At 56.0% G+C, this 17,365-nt stretch overlaps 1 protein-coding gene across 5 annotated transcripts in view; it reads left to right on the forward strand.

The window, feature by feature from the left end:
* STARD13 (StAR related lipid transfer domain containing 13) overlaps positions 1 to 17,365 on the forward strand; it is a 225,446-nt gene that overhangs the window by 103,684 nt on the left and 104,397 nt on the right. The gene's annotated exons all lie outside the window — the stretch shown is intronic.

The raw sequence follows: 17,365 nt of genomic DNA on the forward strand, positions 1-17,365 counted from the left end.
CGGGAGGTGTGCAGGGGAGGTGTGCAGGGGAGGCGTGCAGGGGAGGCGTGCAGGGGAGGCCGCCTTGTCAGCAGGCCAGGGAGGTGGGGAAGAAAGACCGCGGGGCCTGAGCTATGGAAAGGCGCTGCGGTTCCCCCATGCAGAAGTCGGAGTTATTTTAAGCTCAGCCACAGAATCGAGAAGTAAGGTCTGACTAGGGACGGATGCAGTTCCGATGGGGTGAAGTGCAGGTGTTGGAGGAAGCGCGGATGGCAGGGTCAAAGAAGGAGCCGAGGCCAGACGGCCGAGAGTTTGGCGTTCATTGGCGAGCTAGCGGGGCGCTACTGAGAGCCTTTGCACAGTAGAAATGGGGTGCACACAGTCGTTTAGAAAGACGCGTAGGTGAAACTGGCACGGAGGTGGCCAGACTGGATGGAGAGAGGCAGCAGCGGCCGCTGAGCCTGTTTCCTCCAGGATGACCTGGACGTGATAAGGGATTGCCTCGCGTCACCTTCGCAGGAGTGGGCACCGTTGGTGTCCCGTTTCCAAGGTTAAGAAACTGAGGCCCAGAGAGGTTACAGTAATTTGTCCAAGTAACTTGTCCACGTTAAACCCCAGTACCTAGCCGAGCCAGGATTTGAACCCAGGGCTAACTACGACTCTGTGTTCCTCCAGCTCCAGGCCTCCCCTTGTTGCTACAGGGGCACCCCAAAATATCATGAGGGGTAGGGATTTTAACTATGACAACAAAGAAATGGTAAATACAGGACTTAGCCCCATAACCCTTCAGAATGGCAAAATACTTACATTTTAGTGTTTCTATGACCAACTTACTGTATTTGCCATGTATTATGCCTGTCCATATTTTTGGCCCAGACTTTCAGGGAAAAGACCTTCCGTTTTAATTTTTTAGTTCAACTTCTTATTTATTTATATTTAGATACGTGTTTTTTGTGTTGTAACGGAATTTTAGCGTTTACTTTTGAACATATTATGGTACAAGAAATTTTATGTAACAAATGCATATGCATCAAAAAAGAATAAAAATATTTATATGTGTTTATTTAGATACAGAATTAGTGCCGCCCATGTATAATTCGCACCCTTGTTTTTCCCTCAAGAAATCTGGGCAAAAAAGTGCCCATTATACACGGCAGAATACACCACATGTTTATGCTTTTGTCCTACTCGCTACAATAAGAACTCATTGATTTGACTATATTACTGTACCTTCCAGTACAGATTTTTATTCTGTCTGGAAACACGTGTGCTGAGCTTTGCGTTACCGGGAATTCTCATGCAGTCAAGGCTGGGTCATCTGAGGACCGCGGCTTCCCTCGGCTGTAGTTAAAGTGCCCGATGCAACCACACGTGTTTGCCTCTGCTTTAGGCGTGAACCTCCTGAAGATTTCATTGGTGAGAAATAAATGAAATCGAATGCTAATAGTAAATGAATTTGGCATGTACGGTGAGGATGTGAATTTTAGAGCGTTAGACATTACCAGTTAGCTTGAATAATTTTGTATCTTTTAAAAAGGCTTTTCTAAGAGTGTAACATGCCCCAAAACCCACATAAATGGGGTCCCTGGTTTTAGAAACGTGAATAAACCGGAACACCAGTTCAACGGGGCCAAGCGACGGCAGTAATTTGAAACCACAATATTAACTTGTGGAGAAGCCCAATGAACAGAGAGAGGTCCCTATGGGACACATGTGCTCCTTGTTTATTCTGCATTCTTCATCAGTCCGTCGTTATTTCACAGTGAAAGAGAATTTCGAATGTGAATTCTTCCAGAAGTAATTTAAAGATATCTAAATATTTTATAAAGTGAGAAGTCACACATGTTTGCCTCAGGCAGGTGTCTCACTGGTGTTGAATAAATAATACTCGGAGAGTGTTATTATAAAATAATGACACTAATATAAACATAAATAATATTTAATTTATATAATTAGTATATGAGTTAAAGCTATTAATTTAAGGTTGTTCTCCTCTGCTTGAACTGTGCTTCCTGCTCTGGGTCCACTGAGCAGCCGCAGGGCGAGTCCCAGTGAAACGAGGGGATGGGGGAGCCCCAGGGTCGGAGTCTGTGGGCTGGCGTGCGGGGGAGGGGCCGAGCTGGAGCCCGACCGGCAGGGGTCAAGTGCAGGCAGGCGTGGTGAGCCAGCCGCATGGTTCCCTAGGATGCTACACTGGCCACCGTTTTCTCTGCACACTCTGGTTCGGGGACTCCTGCTTCGGAAGGAACGGCTGTCCATTCCCCCGAGTCCAGCCCCTTCGGGTCTCTCTCCCCAGCATGGCTCTTTCTGCAGGTTGACACAGGCACAGGACTGTGGTGCGGTCACTGTCCTCTGGGCTGTCACCTCCCTGACCCCATGACCCCTCTCCTCGGGCAAACACGAGGTCACCACCCAACCTCCGGGTCAGTGCCACGGTGTCCTCTGGGGCAGCCTGCTCCTGACCTGCTGACCCAAAGCCTCTGGAAGGTTCACAGCCTCCTTGGGGGGTGCATTCCCCAAAGCCCCCGCACAGGGTTCCCGTGGGGGGTTGGTCAGCACACGTGCCTTTCCCTTCCCTCCTGGGTGGGCTGCTCGGTGGGTCCGTGGGTGGATTCCACAAGAGGAATCAGTCACACCTTCGCCTGTTCTATGAATCAAGAAGGACTAATCGATAGCAGCGGGGAAGTGGGGGACCCCATGGGCGCACGAACCCCACGGTCCCAGGAGCACAGAGTCTGTGAGCAGAATCGGTGGAACCTCATGGAGGTGCATTTGGTTACTGTTGCCGTGCGACAAGCCACCCCGACCTCAGTGGCATGAAACGCCTGGTTATTACGCTCGTGGGTCGCGGGGACCCGGAAAGGGAGATGACACGGCGGGACTGGCTCATCTCGGCTCCGCTGTGACAGCACCTGCAGCGGGAAGGCCTTGAAGGCTGGGGTGAGTCAGTGGCTCTGGAGCCCCAAGGCCCTCCAAAGCCACGCTCCCTCCCAGGACGGGCAGCTCATGCTGCTTGACAGTGGACGTCAGCTGCAGAGGCTGTCACCTGGGACACCCACGCGGGTCCCCTCCCCGCATGTGGCTGCATGGGCTCCCTCTCGGCATGGAGATGCCCTTCAGAGAGTGGGCAGGGCGCAGGGCGTGCCCCTTGGTGACCTGCCCGGGAAGGTGCAGGGAGTCACGTTTGCTTCATTCTGCTGGTCCGCGTAGTCAGCCGGGTCCGCCTGGCTTCCAGGGAAGGGGCCGTGCACCCACCCAGGGTGGGAGGAGGTTCAGAGGCGACACGGATCTATCGCGTGGCAGCAACAAGATGCATTGGACACATTTGACAATGACAAAAATGAGGAGGCGGGGGCTCAGGGGGGGCCAAACACCTTGCTCAGGGTTTCACCTCCAGGAGGAGACGGAGCCAGGAGCCAGAACTGAGACTTGAGATCCTGAGTCTCCCGTCCGTATTTCCCTCCGGTGCTCCGGCCCGCCCCGCCGCCTGCCCCCGGGGAGAGGACGTGGTGAGCAAGTGGTGGTTGCCGCTGTCCCCACGTCCCAGGGCAGTGTGAAGCGCACCACACCTGTCGTCGTCAGGAGCGGGGGTGACACATTTTCCTCACCTTGGGGCACAGGTGCAGGGCCCACGCCGGCCTGCGAGGACCGTGGGTGTGTCCGTGTGTGCGTCCCGGTGTGCCGTGGGAGGGCATCGAGATCTTATCTCACAGGGACAAGCAGACAGCTAATTACGTGTAATTTCGGAGATAATTGTTCTCTCATCTTGCAGACATGCCGAGCAGGAAATGAGTCGAAACCCAAGAGAGCCTGCATCATCTGCAGAGTGTTAGGAAAGAAACCCTCATTATCCCTTAGACGTGCCCCCTGTACCCCCCAATCCTGTCCAAGAGAGGAGCTGAATGGCACAGCTGCAGCCGGGCGCTCCCATCCGGCGGGGCCTCTGCTGGCCGGTGACCGCAGAGGACGCCGCCGGCCGGGAAGGCAGGCCCCGGGCAGACGGCCCGCTCCCTATCGACGCCTGGCCAGTGCCGCCGACGCACGGTGCCTGTCCTTTCCGATGGGACCCACTCACTCATCGCGCTGCATCGCATGCCCGTGCGAGAGCTGGCTTCGTTCCGCTTTGCACAAATGAGTCTTCAGGTACCGGATGGCGTTGCGGTCAAAACGCCAGGCCAGTGTTGCCCCCAGTGAAGTACGTGGCCGGCTCTGCCCAGCCCCCTTTGCTTCCCCATGTGAGGCAGTCTCTCTCCACTTCCAAACGGGAGGATTATTCCCCTCGAGGAGGCGTCTCCCGGGCCTGTCTCGTTACACCCTGTGCGGCCAAGTTCACCAGGGCGGGCCTTCCGGGGCGGGGGGTGGGGGGGGCGAGCCGCAGAAGAAAGGCGAGGCCCGCCCTGCCGGCCCGACACGGAGAGCCCGGGCGGGCGCACAAGGGTTGTAACTGTTCTGGAAAGAATGAGGCATTCAGGAGCCATTCCGTTTTCAAGAAAAAAAATTTCCTGTGACATTTTCATCCCCTTTTGTGCTGGAGCATGTTTAGGGGTTTCTCTCGCCAGCACTCCTGAATGGTGCGCGGCTCTCTCCCTTTCAGCCCGATTGCATCTCGCGAGCCATGAGCCACAGCACACAAACCCCGGCGCCGCCGGCGCTGAATGGCGGGCCTGTTCCCCGGGTTACCCTGGGCTGCGGAGCCGCAGACCAGCGCTGACGCCGGTGAGGCCCGCGCCACCTCCCTGAGCCACCCGACGACGGCGACCACCTGCGGTCTCCAACCTGGTTTGTGTTTCTGTGGAGCGTTTTCTGTCAATGATGGGGCAGGTGCCCTGGCGTTCTTCCTAAGATGAGATGCGGCGCATCTCTGAGCCCCCCTGTCTGCTGGTGGGGTTTCCGTGCATGCGCTGCCTCTGAGATGTGGTTTCCTGACCTCAGCACTATTGACACCGTGCAGCCGGATCGTTCTGCCTTGCGGTGGCCGCCCTGGGCACTGGAGGGTGTGCAGGCGCACCTGTGGTTTCTGCTGCTTGATGCCGGAAGTCCCCTCCCCGCCAGCTGACAGCCCAGAGTGTCCTCGGAGGCTGCCAAGTGTTCCCGGGGGAGCCAAGTCACCCCGGGTTGAGAACCGCTGGCCAAGATGACAGAACACTTAGATGCAGATGAATTCATTCCTCTGTTCTCTCCTCTTGCAGTTATTTCTTGAGGGCCTACTGTGTGCCAGGATCTTCTTTGGAGACTGTAGGTGGGAAGCTAGAGATCATAGTTACTGCCCTATAGGGACTTGGTGGGCAGACGGACTGAATTCAGATCATCATTCCGCCGGGTATGCGCTCCAATCAGAACCTCCGGCGGGGGAATTCGGAGGAGGAAGTTGGAACTTCGAGTTGTCGGACTTCTTGCAAATCGCTGATTCTCTGCTTGTTCAGGAAGTGCCTGTATTTCTGGGGTGGGCAGGGGCGGGGGGGGTGTTTACCAAGGAATCGTACTATAGAGTGTCTCACAACTAAAGCTGCGAATTGTTTTATATATGTGTTGATCAAGTGAATTGAGACTGTCGCGTGTGGAGAGGAAGATGCCTCGGTACCGGGACATCAGCTGATGAACAAGTGCATGAGTGAGAAACCCCTGGGGGTGCCAGCTGGGCCTTGGGGGCGCCGGGCTAAGAGGGCCTGGGGTCTCCGGCAGGTGTCGCTTTGAAGAGAGTGAGTGCGTACTGCTCTGGGCCTGAGGTTTGGTGACCTCCCCATAAAATGTGGGGGACAGTGAGCTGAGACCAGAGTCCAGCTGTCCCCACTGTTGAAGCAGCCCATGTGGGTGTGGGTGCCCCCCGGGGAGCTGCACCCCCGCTGGTGAGCTCCCCCGTCTCCTTCCTTGCAAACAAGCATGAAAGCTGCTCCTGTAAGAGGGGGTTGGAGTGTATGCAAATTCACATTCAAAATCAGGTGTACGTTTTAACTCCGGGAAGGGCGGGGTGGTCCAGCCAGCAGGAATGCTGGCCGGGGAGCTAGACAGACTTGGCATGAGAGTCAGGCTCCAGCAGGATGAGCTGTGTGACCTTGGACCAGTTGTCTTTACGGAAATAGAGGTGATCAGCCCTACCTCAAGAGACTGCTGCAAGAATTATAGATGTTCCAAAGCTGCGTTATGGACGTGCTTGGCCAGGGCCAGCCCGCACATCCGTGTGACCATGACCCTGTGACTGAAACTGTTGTTTTAAAGATAGGAACGAAACCAGGAAACTGTTATAGGCCCACAAAGCAGCTGTGTTACTTAAAACCCAAGATCAAAAATAGTTGACTTCGCGTCTGATGCAAAGGAGGTGTCGAGGCTCCTTCTGCAGAGCCACGCCCGTCCTCAGGCGGCGGTGGGACTTAGCCTCGACTGGGGAGCTGATGCTGACTGGGGGGCGGGGGCAGGAAGGCCTGCGTGGGGGCAGGTGAATCCACCCCGGAGGGCGCTTCCTGGTGGAATGTCAGTAATGGTTTTGAAGCCCAAACAAAAGTGGTGTCACTTTGGGGTGGTTTCTTGGGCCTGACCCAACCGTAAAGAGAGAGGCCTTTGCCCTTGACCCCTGTGACTTAATGAAAACGTGGCTGACAGCGACCTCAATGTGCTCAGGGGTAGTAATAACACAAGGACCAAGGAAGTGCCCTCCACCAAAGCCAGGGTGACGTTCGTAGTGGGGACATGGACGGGAGACCTGTGTCGAAGAGGCCCTCTGCTTTCTTGTGGACATTCTTGCTGGGATATCCTCCTTAGTACTGTGTTCCTCTACTAATGTTTAATGTCTACCGAAATCGCAGAAAGAGGATATTGTCAGCCCCTGTGAAAATGAGGACAATATAAATTTTACCCAGTTTGTTCCTCAGAAGATAATTCTCCTTATCCAGCCCCCATTCTGTTTTCATTCAGCATTTAGTAAGCACCTTTCGTGAGCCGGGCAAGACAGGACAAGGGCAGTGCCCCCAGGAGCGCCCACTGTGGTCGAGGTAGGCCGGGGGCATGGCACAGAGGGGCTGTCATCACAGGACAGAGCGGAAGTCCAGCAGCGGGGGTGCGTGCGGGATGCGGTGGGGGCTGCGATGTCCACACCAGACACTTAGGGGAGCCGCCCAAGGTGAGGGGATGTGTCAGCCGCTTCTGAAGGAAACACAAACCCCAAGACAGAGGAGGGAGGTGTCTGCGGGGGCGAGACCCCGGCGCTGCAGCCCAGCAGTGCGGGGAAGGCACACCTGTTCTCGGAGCGACCAGGGAAAGAGACACCCTGTGTTCCCCACGGACGCAGAGCGCCGGCCGGTCAGTCCGCTGCGGCTTCCTAGTGACCACGCCCGTGTGACGCCCAGTCCCCGGAGCCCTGCTCAGCTTCAGGCTGACCGTGCAAGAGTGCGCACGCACCTCTGCTGGGCCCTTGTGTAGAAAAACAACACACAAAGCTGAACTGCAAATCTTTACTTGGAAACTCCAAGACTGACACTCGGACACGCTCTGTCCTCCGCATTTGGAACCTGCCCGGGATGTTTCACCATCCGCCCCGAGCCCCTGCAGCAGCTGCAGAGGCTAGTGGTGCGCACTCCCGGGGCCGGCTCGGACCCCTCCCCCCACGCTCCTCTCTCTTTCCTCCCTCCCTAGTCTCTGCGGTGGAGGTCGGCGGGGTCGCCGGTGACCGGGTGTCCCTGCACTGCTGGTCTTCGCTGCCACTGAACTGTTTCTGCGTTTGTGGAAATCCGGTGGGAACTCGCCCCCTCTGGTGTTTCCTCCCACGGACACACAGAACAGCTGCCCTAGCCCAGTTCTTATTGTTCGTGTTTTAGGAAGATGGCTAGAAAGCAGTTACTCCAGTGACACAGTCTGGGCCGGCTCTGGCTTGTGCCTTCACTGCATCAGATAAAGGGTGAGCCCAGTTCCCCTGGGTGACCGGAACCGGAACCGCCGGTGCTAGAGCCAGGGGACCAGGCACTGAGTGAGTTCTGTAGCCCGAAGGAGGTGTGCGGAGGAGGGGCTGTCACTCAACAGCTCGCCCCAGGGCGCTGGTGACGGGGAGCTGTCCGCTTCAGATGAATCGGAGCCTCACCACACACGTCTGAAATAGAATTACCCAGTGAAGCAGCTGGGGGACTCTCGCAAGGTTTCATTATCTTTTAATAGCCAAAGGGCTCTCGCCAGCACAGGCTGGTCATCTGTCAGCTGCTGTATGCCGCGCGATCGGCCTTTGCGAGCCTCAGCTGTTGCAGGTTGGAAGACATACTCACAGCGATGGTCTCTCCTTGTTGAACGCGAATTCCCGGAGACGATCACGCTGGAACTTGGCCTTCCCCGCTGTGTTCCTGTGGCCCCTCGTGCGGAACTGGGAAGGCTGGTGGGATCCGGTCGCAATGCCCAACCTCCCGCTTGTCACTAACTGATGACTCTCGTTATGAGCGTAATAATCTCAGTCCATGGACTGTCAGGGTAAAGTTATTTCTGCAGCTCGCGGGTTATATTTCCATAACTTGCCCACAGATTATTTTTAGTGGCAATTTACTTTTTTTTTTTCAAACCTGCCTATCGCCATCTCCTCTCCTTGGGTTTGTGCTTCTCCGATGTTCTCTGGGCTCCAGAGCTCCGAGGTGGCTGCTGTGCATGCCCCCCACCCCCATCTCAGTCGCATGCCCCCCACCCCCGATCCCCAGTGCTTGTTTAGCGTGGCACCTTGGCATTCGGTCCATGGTAGACTGAACAAGGAAGAGGCTTTTGAGTGTCCTGACCTCTGCCTAGTTACTGAAATTCCTCTTGCCTCGACGTTGCTGGCACTGAGCGCCCTGCTCCTCTTGACTGGTTTTGCCGATGCCCTTGGTAGCAACTCTCGCCCCGCCCCCGCCCCCAGCTCTGTGGTCCCCGGGACTCGGTTTCCGTTCACGGCTTTCAGTACAAGGTTCCGAGGGTGGTGTCTCGGAACTGCACCTGCAGGTCTGACCTTGCACCTCTCCCAGCGCCGAGTTTCGGGTCCCCTCAGTGAACATCTGTGACTGCATCCTCCCGGTCACTTCTGATCAACAGGTTTCACAATGGACGGTATCGATTTTTCTGTCTGGAACCTTTTCCTATTTCCGTTAGGGCTTCATCTCTTCTTCCCAAATGGTTGATAAGAAACTTAGTCATTTTTAAAATTCCTCTCACCTTCAGCTCTACCGTCTGCCTCTAAGCACCATCATTTTTTTTTTCCTTCAAAACGTCTTTAGGAGTGGCAGAAGGGTTGAGTTGTTCTGTGTTTTCGCTGCAGACATTCACATACAGAAACTTCTCTGTGTCTTCGGATTTAACAGTGTGACATACACACAAACGGCGCCTTACGGAAGCCCTGGCGGGCCCGCTCCCCGCTGGAAACAGGCGGTCCACAGCCCTCAGACACCCTCTCTGCTTCTGCCACCACGTGGGTTCATGGCCGCGTTTCCCAACCAAGCCCGTTCCCAAGCGCGTTTGCGCTTGATTGGGAAAGGCTTTTGCAACCATCCTGAACTGAGTCCAGCCTGATACAATGCAAAAGTAGTCACAGGGCAAAGTTCAAAAGCCGTCCTGGGTTCCAGTAAGCAAAGCCCTGTGGTTTCTATGGAAACAGGAGTAGATGTTTTCAGAAACTTGCAGGGGGCGAGAGCGGGTTGCATCTGGACTTGGAGGGGCTGTGGGACAGCGTCTAGCTGTCCGAGTCCTGACGGTTCTGGAAGGAGCGGGGGGGGGGGGGGGGGGGGGGGGCGGGGTAAACTGGGGCGGGGGGCCACGCGCAGAGCCCCACGGGACTGGCAGGGACCTGCAAGCCGGCGGAGCGGGAATTGTAGCGTGTGGCCGGAGGAGCAAGCAGTCTGGGGGCCCGCGGGCAGCGGGAGCCGCCCGAGGAGGCTGCGTGAGCAGAGGTGCGGCTGACAGGACGCACGCCCTCAGCCTGGAGCGTCTCTCGGGCCCCCCGCCTGGTCAGGCCTGCGGGTCCCAGCCGTCCCAGCTCGGGGTGGGCAGCAGGCCCAGGTGCATTCGAAACTCAGCCCTCCGTGAAGCCGAGTTTGAAAATTTTTCTTGAAAATGAATCCTGTTTTTTTTTTTTTTTTGGCTGTTGAGGGTATGCTTAGCTCCTTTAGTATTTCAGTAACTAGCAGAGTTGGAAAGCAGTTAGATGGAGTTAATCAAACTTATACGTCTGTATTTCTATTTTATGCCTGTAAAAATTGGCCTGCATTCATGTAGTCTTTCCTTTGGTGATTATGAAGGGTCTTTTCTTATTTTTAGTCCTCACGGAATGGTATGTTTATTGATTTTAGAGAGAGAGGAAGGGGGAGAGACAGAGAGCGAGGGGCCTTGATGTGAGGGAGAAACTTCGATCGGTTGCCCCCCATACACACCCCGACCGAGGCCGGGACCCGGAATCTAGGTCTGAGCCGGGACTGGGGATCAAACCCACAACCTTCTGTATACACGGCACCACTCCCACCAGCGGGGCCACCAGACCAGGGTTACGAAGGGTCTCACATCACCTGTAGACCCTTGTTATGAATGTCGGTTTGGGGAACGATTCAGGATGGGCGGAACCAAGAGCCTGGTCCCTCCTCTGCGGAGTCCCAGGAGAGCACCAGCCCCTCCCTGCCCCGGGGGTGCGGCAGAGGCGAGGACAGAGATCTTTCTGTAGACAACTCTCTTATCAGTGAGGAAGGGGCACCCGTGGGCTCATTCTGGCTCCGTCTGAATTTTCTCTGTCTCCAGTGGGCTCAGGAGACATGGCCTTTGTGACCGGAAGAACAGTTTGTCTCAGGGCAGCAAGTGTTCAGCAAGGCTCCTTGTACCACAAACACCTCCCCCACACCCGTTCACCTTCTTGCGTGGACTTGGGGAGGGTGGGCCAGGGTGTGGCAGATGGCTGAGGTGCCTGCAGGCCCCGGAGGAAGGAATTTTGTCCCACTTGCGAGTGGCACTCCTTGGAGATTTGGACACTAGATAAATCTTCGTCCTTAGCTTGGACGATGACGCGGAGGTACGGCTCACTGTCCGACATGCGAGGGCTCCTCTGTGGCTTATCCTAAGCCAAGAACAGAGTGACAGCGCTTGTATCTTTCCGGATATGACTCACCCACATATCCGTTCACACACCTCTACGGGGTTTCAGCTTCGTTGTGATCACAGCACATTTTTGAGTAAGCACTCGGATACGGGTGACTCCAAAGAAGGGACTGAGAGACCCGAGATGACACTGCAGAAATCATCCATGATGACAGTGCAGCACAGCGATGTTTTAGGGTGTTCCTACAGGCACCCACAACGTCGGAACTGGCTGTCCTGTGGTCACTCGGGGTCCACTCCTCAGGTGTCCAGCAGGCAGGTCTCCAAGTTTTCCTCTGTGCAGTGGCTTGGTTCTGCACGATGGCCCTGACCTTGGGGTGGGGGTTGCGTGCTTTGCAGCCCGCTCCCTTCTCAGCCTTGCGTTCCACCCTCCAGGGACCAGCCAGCGGCTTTGCCTGGAACCCAGGGCTGCCCTGGGACACTGGACTCTCAGTCCCAACACTGGGGCAGTCCCAGGCAAACCAGGCCGATCAGTCACCCTGCTTGTACCACTCACCATCTCACTACTGCATGTCACGGATCGACCACCGACAGACAGCCCACCCGGAGAGGGGGTGCTGTTCCCTCGGGGAGCGGGGCAGGCCTGCTGGAAAACGCCCCTCGATGTTCTGTGCATTGTGCAACGACCTCATTTCCACTGCAGGGAGGCCTTTGTTTTTATCTCCTTCCGTCCAGTTGAAATCCGAGCAGCACCTTTAGACGTTTACCGTTTCGGAAGAGTAACTCCAGGTTTGGCTTACAAGAGCTGGACTGGGCGGAGACCAGCAGAACCGACCCCCTCTGTGGGGCGGGGCCATAGTCGGGCCGCGGGAAGCTCATGAGGCTGGGCGTCGGCAGAACCGGCCGAGAAGATGCCCGACCGCGTGGCAGCATGTCCTGACCCACCAGCTCCGCCCTTACAGGTGGACGTCACGGCCAAGGTCACCATCGAGTACTGGCCCTTGTCGTGGGCATTGCGCTCATTCAGTGCTCAGCCTGTGTGTCCTTTGGAATCCTTCTGTTTTTCCTGGATGAAACACATAAGCCCAGCTAGCTAGCACAGCTGGAAAGCGACCAGGCATGTTTACGCTGTTCTTGGCTTAAAGTATCTCAAAAAATGGTTCTTGTGTGAAGGTCTAGCCTTCATCGTAGAAAGCTGAAGAGCAGGGCCAGCGCGGTGAGCGGAGGACCGTAGTAAAACCACCACCGGCGGCAGAATGCAGCTCAGAAGTCCCGCGGGAAGTCCCAGCTGTCCACGGCCACCTGCTGAGGTCCGCGTCCTCTCCGTGGGACTGCGGTGGCCCCGGACGGGCGGCGGGGAGCAAGCGCGGTGCTCTGGAGGAAACAAAAAACGCAGGGATTTTTGTTTGTGGATGTCACATCTGACATTGGGATCCAGGTGTCACAGAAAAATTGCTGGACGGTGACCTTTCCAAGTGTCCCTAAAGTCATCCGAAAGTGTGAAAGGGATGAGCCAGACCACCTGCTGGGAGCGGAGTGGGCACAGGTCGGGGGCGCACAGCCGCTCAGCTGTAACCTGCAGCTCTCTGACGCCCTCCTGCGAGGGGACGCCTGGCTCCCTCCCCTTCTCAGCCCCCGCCGACCCGCACGCTGGAAGGGCCGACTCAGCTGTGACTTTCACGGACTCCACGTTCCCTGGAAACGTCCTTTCACGAGAAAATCTTGCTGAAGTATCGGACGTGGGGAATGTGATAAAGTATCTAAACGACTGTTCTTCTGGATGAGATCTTCAGTTGCTTGATTCCAAACGACACCCCTATCGTTCAGGTGAGACACAGGCGTAGCTGCCAGGTCAAGCCCGTCTACAGTGACGAAACAGAGTTTCCTCGGGCAGCCTCAGACACCCCGTGCATATGATCTCGAACCTGCGGATTTATAAAGCGAGAACCAAACAAAGCCGAGCGTGGCTGTGTAGCACCTTTAAAGCTATGCAGGAGGGAGCGGGCTAAGTATAGCCTGCCGGGTGCGAGCTCTCTCAGTCACTCCTGCGGTCAAACACTAATGGCAGGGGACGCGGGCGTCTGCTTGGCATTCTCGGGGGAATGTCTAGCACTCGGGCATTCGGCCTCAGGGGCAGCCGCCTCTGCCCGAGGCTGCCCCGGCTGGCCCCTCCCAAGTCCTCATCACCCCCCACCACCCCGAGTCAAAAATAGGCGTGGGGGCGTGGCCGCACAGAAGGGATTAAAGGCAGGGAGTTCCAACTAAAGGGCAGCTTCTGAGACATAAACGCTACTCCAAATCTTGGATAAAATGTATACATCATACATTTTAAACGGAATCAGCAGAATTAGAAGACGATGATGTTTCCTTTCCTTGGGGCTAGAAGGTCATTTATTATAGAGACGTATTGAGCACAGGAAGCTGTAAATACCTACTGAGTAGGTGATTGCTTTTATATCTGTGGACTGTCCTCCTGAATGAAACTCGTTTTGCTTTTCTAGGCTTTATTGGAAATCTGCAGAGATCTGTTTTGCAAAGGAAGGGAATTTACTTTTGAGATTGTGCTTAGGGTGGGATGTCACTTGTTTAATTTAAGTAGCAGCATTCCTCCCAAGCTAAGGACAGCACCAAATCTGGGCCTTGCAGAAAATAGGCTTTCAAAATCTCCATCGAACCTTAACAACGTGTTTCATTAGGTAGCTCACCATCCAGGGGAGAAATACCTAGCACACGTTTTTGCTTGTACTTTCTACAAACAGCCAGCGACGCCTTTGGACGAAAGAAGAAATGTTGGCAGCGTACACACATCCACCCACTAGAGTCTGCCAGCCTGCCCCATGTTGCCGAGGTCACGGTGTCTTCTGCACTTCCTCTTTGAAGATACAAAAATAAGTGACACAGAGCCACACCCTCTGCAGACTCGTGGTGGTTCGGGCTCCGGAGCTGTGCTGAATGCACAGGGCTCTCCCGCGGCGACCACAGCTGGGCGGCGAACCGCCCTAACCTGGTGCACGGTTTTAGTAGCTCTTCCGTGTTAATGACGTGATTCATCTGGGGAGAGCCCCGGGGAGGAGGACAAGGCCCGGGCACCCCAGGGTCTGAGCGCGCTCCAAGCCGCAGGGCCCTGTCACTGGGTCACACCGACAGTGAAGCCCGTCAGCCAGCAGCCGGTCCCACGTCCTGCACACTAGATGCTTGCCTGAACGCCTTTAATTCTCAGGCGGTCCCCAAGGTCGATCTGAGGATGCTTGACAAATAAAAGTACGAGGAATAACTTGTCACTTAAGCATCTTAGATTCTAAACTCTGCATCTTGCCGCCTCCTGAATACGACTGTTCTCACTCCTTTCCCAGTCCAGGATGTCGGCCTCCCCCTGCCCTGCCGGCCCTTCTCCCCCAGGCCCATCCCCATGTGCCCATCCTTTCATTCATGCCTGGATTCACAACATATTGAACTTCACCACCACGCCAGACCCTGGGCTTGATGCCGGGACTTGGCCGTGAGCAAGATGAGGGCCTTGCCTTCTTGTAGCCGGTGGTCTAGCCAGTGAGAACGGAGGGTCTCCAGACAGACACTGAAGAGCACTGAGGGGCAGGGCACAGGGGCCCGGCACCCAGGGAAGGGGTGGGTGCTTCCTGGGGAGCGGGGCTGGTGTGCTAGTGGGTGGACTGAGAACGGTCAGGTTTCAACGGGGTAGAGTACCAGACCCAAACCACTGGTGGAAATCAAGCAGGAACAACCATGAAGCCTTTCATTCAGGTTTATCGTTACATAAACACAGAATCCGAAAGACGCAGGGTTTCGGATGACGTGGGGAACCCGAGCAGCTGGGAGCAAGGGTTCAGAACAGACGCGGTCCGAGGCTCCGCCTATGCCAGTGTGGGCCCCAAAGATAGTGCCGGCCATCCCATGTCCCATTGTTAACTTTCTGCTGGGCTCTTCTGTTCTGATGGTGACACGGGTCCCTAGACAGTGCGTGGGGAGCTCTCAGCTTGAACTAATGGGGGGCAGCTGGTCCCCGGAGAAGCTGACCTTCCTTAGCAGCGCCTACAAGTGTCTGCTGCTAAGGTGCTCGGGGTACAGTCTTCCAGAACCCTTTTCTCTTTTTTTTAATTTACTATTTCAGTCTGATGGAGAAGACAAACTGGGCATGCACAGAGTTGCTGTAAAATAATAACAAAGGCACAGACAACCAGTTGAGGGTGGCCCTGGGGAGGACAGAGAAGGGAGCCCGGGTGGCCTTGGCGTCAGCCGTCGGGATTTGCGCGCCCGCGCTGCTTAGGTGGAGGGTGATGATACCGGCAGTTCACCCAGCACCTCGGGGCCTCGGGTTCCTCCTCCGTACACTGGGGCTACGAATACCGGCCTCAAGAGATTGCCGCAGCGATGGGAAATAATGTCTCGCCAAAGGGCCCGGCACATTGTTGGTAGCTAAGGAACCCCTGAGAAAAAGGAATCCCTGCAAGAAAACAAAGAAGTCAAGGAGGGTTCTTGGAAGGGGCACTTTTGAGGTTTCCCCTGCAGACACTGACTCGTGGGAAGGAACCCAGTGCGGCAGGACGGAAAGGAGAAAACGAAAATGTGAGATCAGGAAGGTGGATCCATGATGTCGGGTTTCCTCTCTACGGGCCTCACTGTCGGCTGACGGTGCATTTGGTTGAGACTGAAATTCACTGACGGGTGCATGTGGCGGGCGGTTGCCTCTGGGTGTGCGTTCATCCCCCTGCCCCCCAGTCCCCCCAGCGTCTGGGGAGCGGGGGTAACATTGCTACCACCTCGTCCCACCCACCGAATGGACGGAACCAGTGGGCATAGGATGTCAGGCGGTTTTTGTGAGAATTTGCAGGAAACATAGTGGTTTCCTAGACACAGCGGCCCACAGAATGCGGTCCTCACTTCTCCTTTATCAGCAGCATGTGGAAGGGGGTGAGGAGTTTTGTGTTGTCTTGTTTTCTTGTCAGAAACTACTGCCCCCTCCATCAGTGAAGAGCAGCTTATTTAAAAATTTGTCATTTTAAAAGACAACTAGATTGTATGTCCGACTTGCCATCCTAAAGCCTAAGTAAGGAGCATCAAGCTCATTTGATAAATGAGCTTGATGAATGCAGCTAATAATTTAGCATGCGGTATAATTCAGGTATTTGGGGTTCATAAGGGAAAGGGTACTGGTGAGAACACCGTGAGGTGAGGGGAGAGGTGAAGGGCAGACACCCAAGTGTGGGGCAGGGCAGGGGCAAGAACTGGGGAGGTATTAAAGGAGGAGGAAGAAGAGGGGGAGGAAGAAACAAGAACCAGGAATAGGGCCATGGCGGGGGGGGGACTGGTGTGGGGTTGGGGGGCTCTGCTTCCTGCCCGCCCCCTGCACGCAGGCCTCCACCCTCCCACGAGGCGACTGTGCACCCACAGGCCGCTCTCAGGCGGTTCTGTGTGTGAGGGGGCACACAGGTCCCTGACGCATTCTCCCATGCCCGGGATCATCCCAACTTCCAGGTTACAGAGTCCCCTCGTATTTTCTTCATCGTTAACAATCTGTCGTTACATCCCCTTCTTTTTTATCTTCTTCTGGGTAATAGCCTGACTCCTTCAAAACTCAGGACTACAGCAGAAATCTAAGTTTAAAATGTTATATGTGTATTTATTCAAAAAACATAGATAGATATTTTTGCCCAGTCAGGTCTCGAAGGGCAGCCATGTGGGGCCCCCTCGGAGGATAACACCCACTGCGCGGGTGTCAGCCGTCCCTGACCCCGTCCGTGGGCCCAGGAGGTGCCCGGGGAGCCACGCAAGCCTCGGGCGGCATCGGGGCCTGCCTGTCGGGCTGGCTTAGGGTGCAGCTGCCCGGCCTCCCAAGCGCCTGGGGCTACGTGAGCTGCAGCCAGCGTGAGGATCGTGCCTCCGGGGAGAGGGCGGCAGGGAGTGAGGATCCTGCCTCCAGCACTAACTGGCCGGGAGAGAGGAATACACACACCAGCATCCGTGTGGCTTTACAGCTTGCACCTGTGTGTGTTAAAGCCTTTGGGCTCCTGGGGAAATGTTACAGAAAGACTAGTTTCCGGAAGGAGACGGCACCGGTCCTGGGGCACAGCCCTCATGGAAACCATGGGGGAGAGACTCGGTGTTGAACTGGCACCCGCGGCCCACCCCCCCCCACCCCCCCACCCCCCCACCCCTGAGCCGGGAGCTCTTGGCCAGCACCCACCACCGCCTGCCGACTTAATCCCCGGCTCCGCCCTCCTCCTCATCCCGGCCCTCTGGCGCCCGGGCTGCGGCCACACCCAGCCACCAGGCACTTTCCCTCCTGGCCCTTCTCCCAGCCTCTCCTTTAAATTGGGTCAACCTATAACCTCCTGAACCGCACCCCGGCATTCCA

The sequence above is a fragment of the Phyllostomus discolor genome, chromosome 11 (genome assembly GCF_004126475.2).
Source record: "Phyllostomus discolor isolate MPI-MPIP mPhyDis1 chromosome 11, mPhyDis1.pri.v3, whole genome shotgun sequence".
NCBI lineage: Eukaryota > Metazoa > Chordata > Mammalia > Chiroptera > Phyllostomidae > Phyllostomus > Phyllostomus discolor.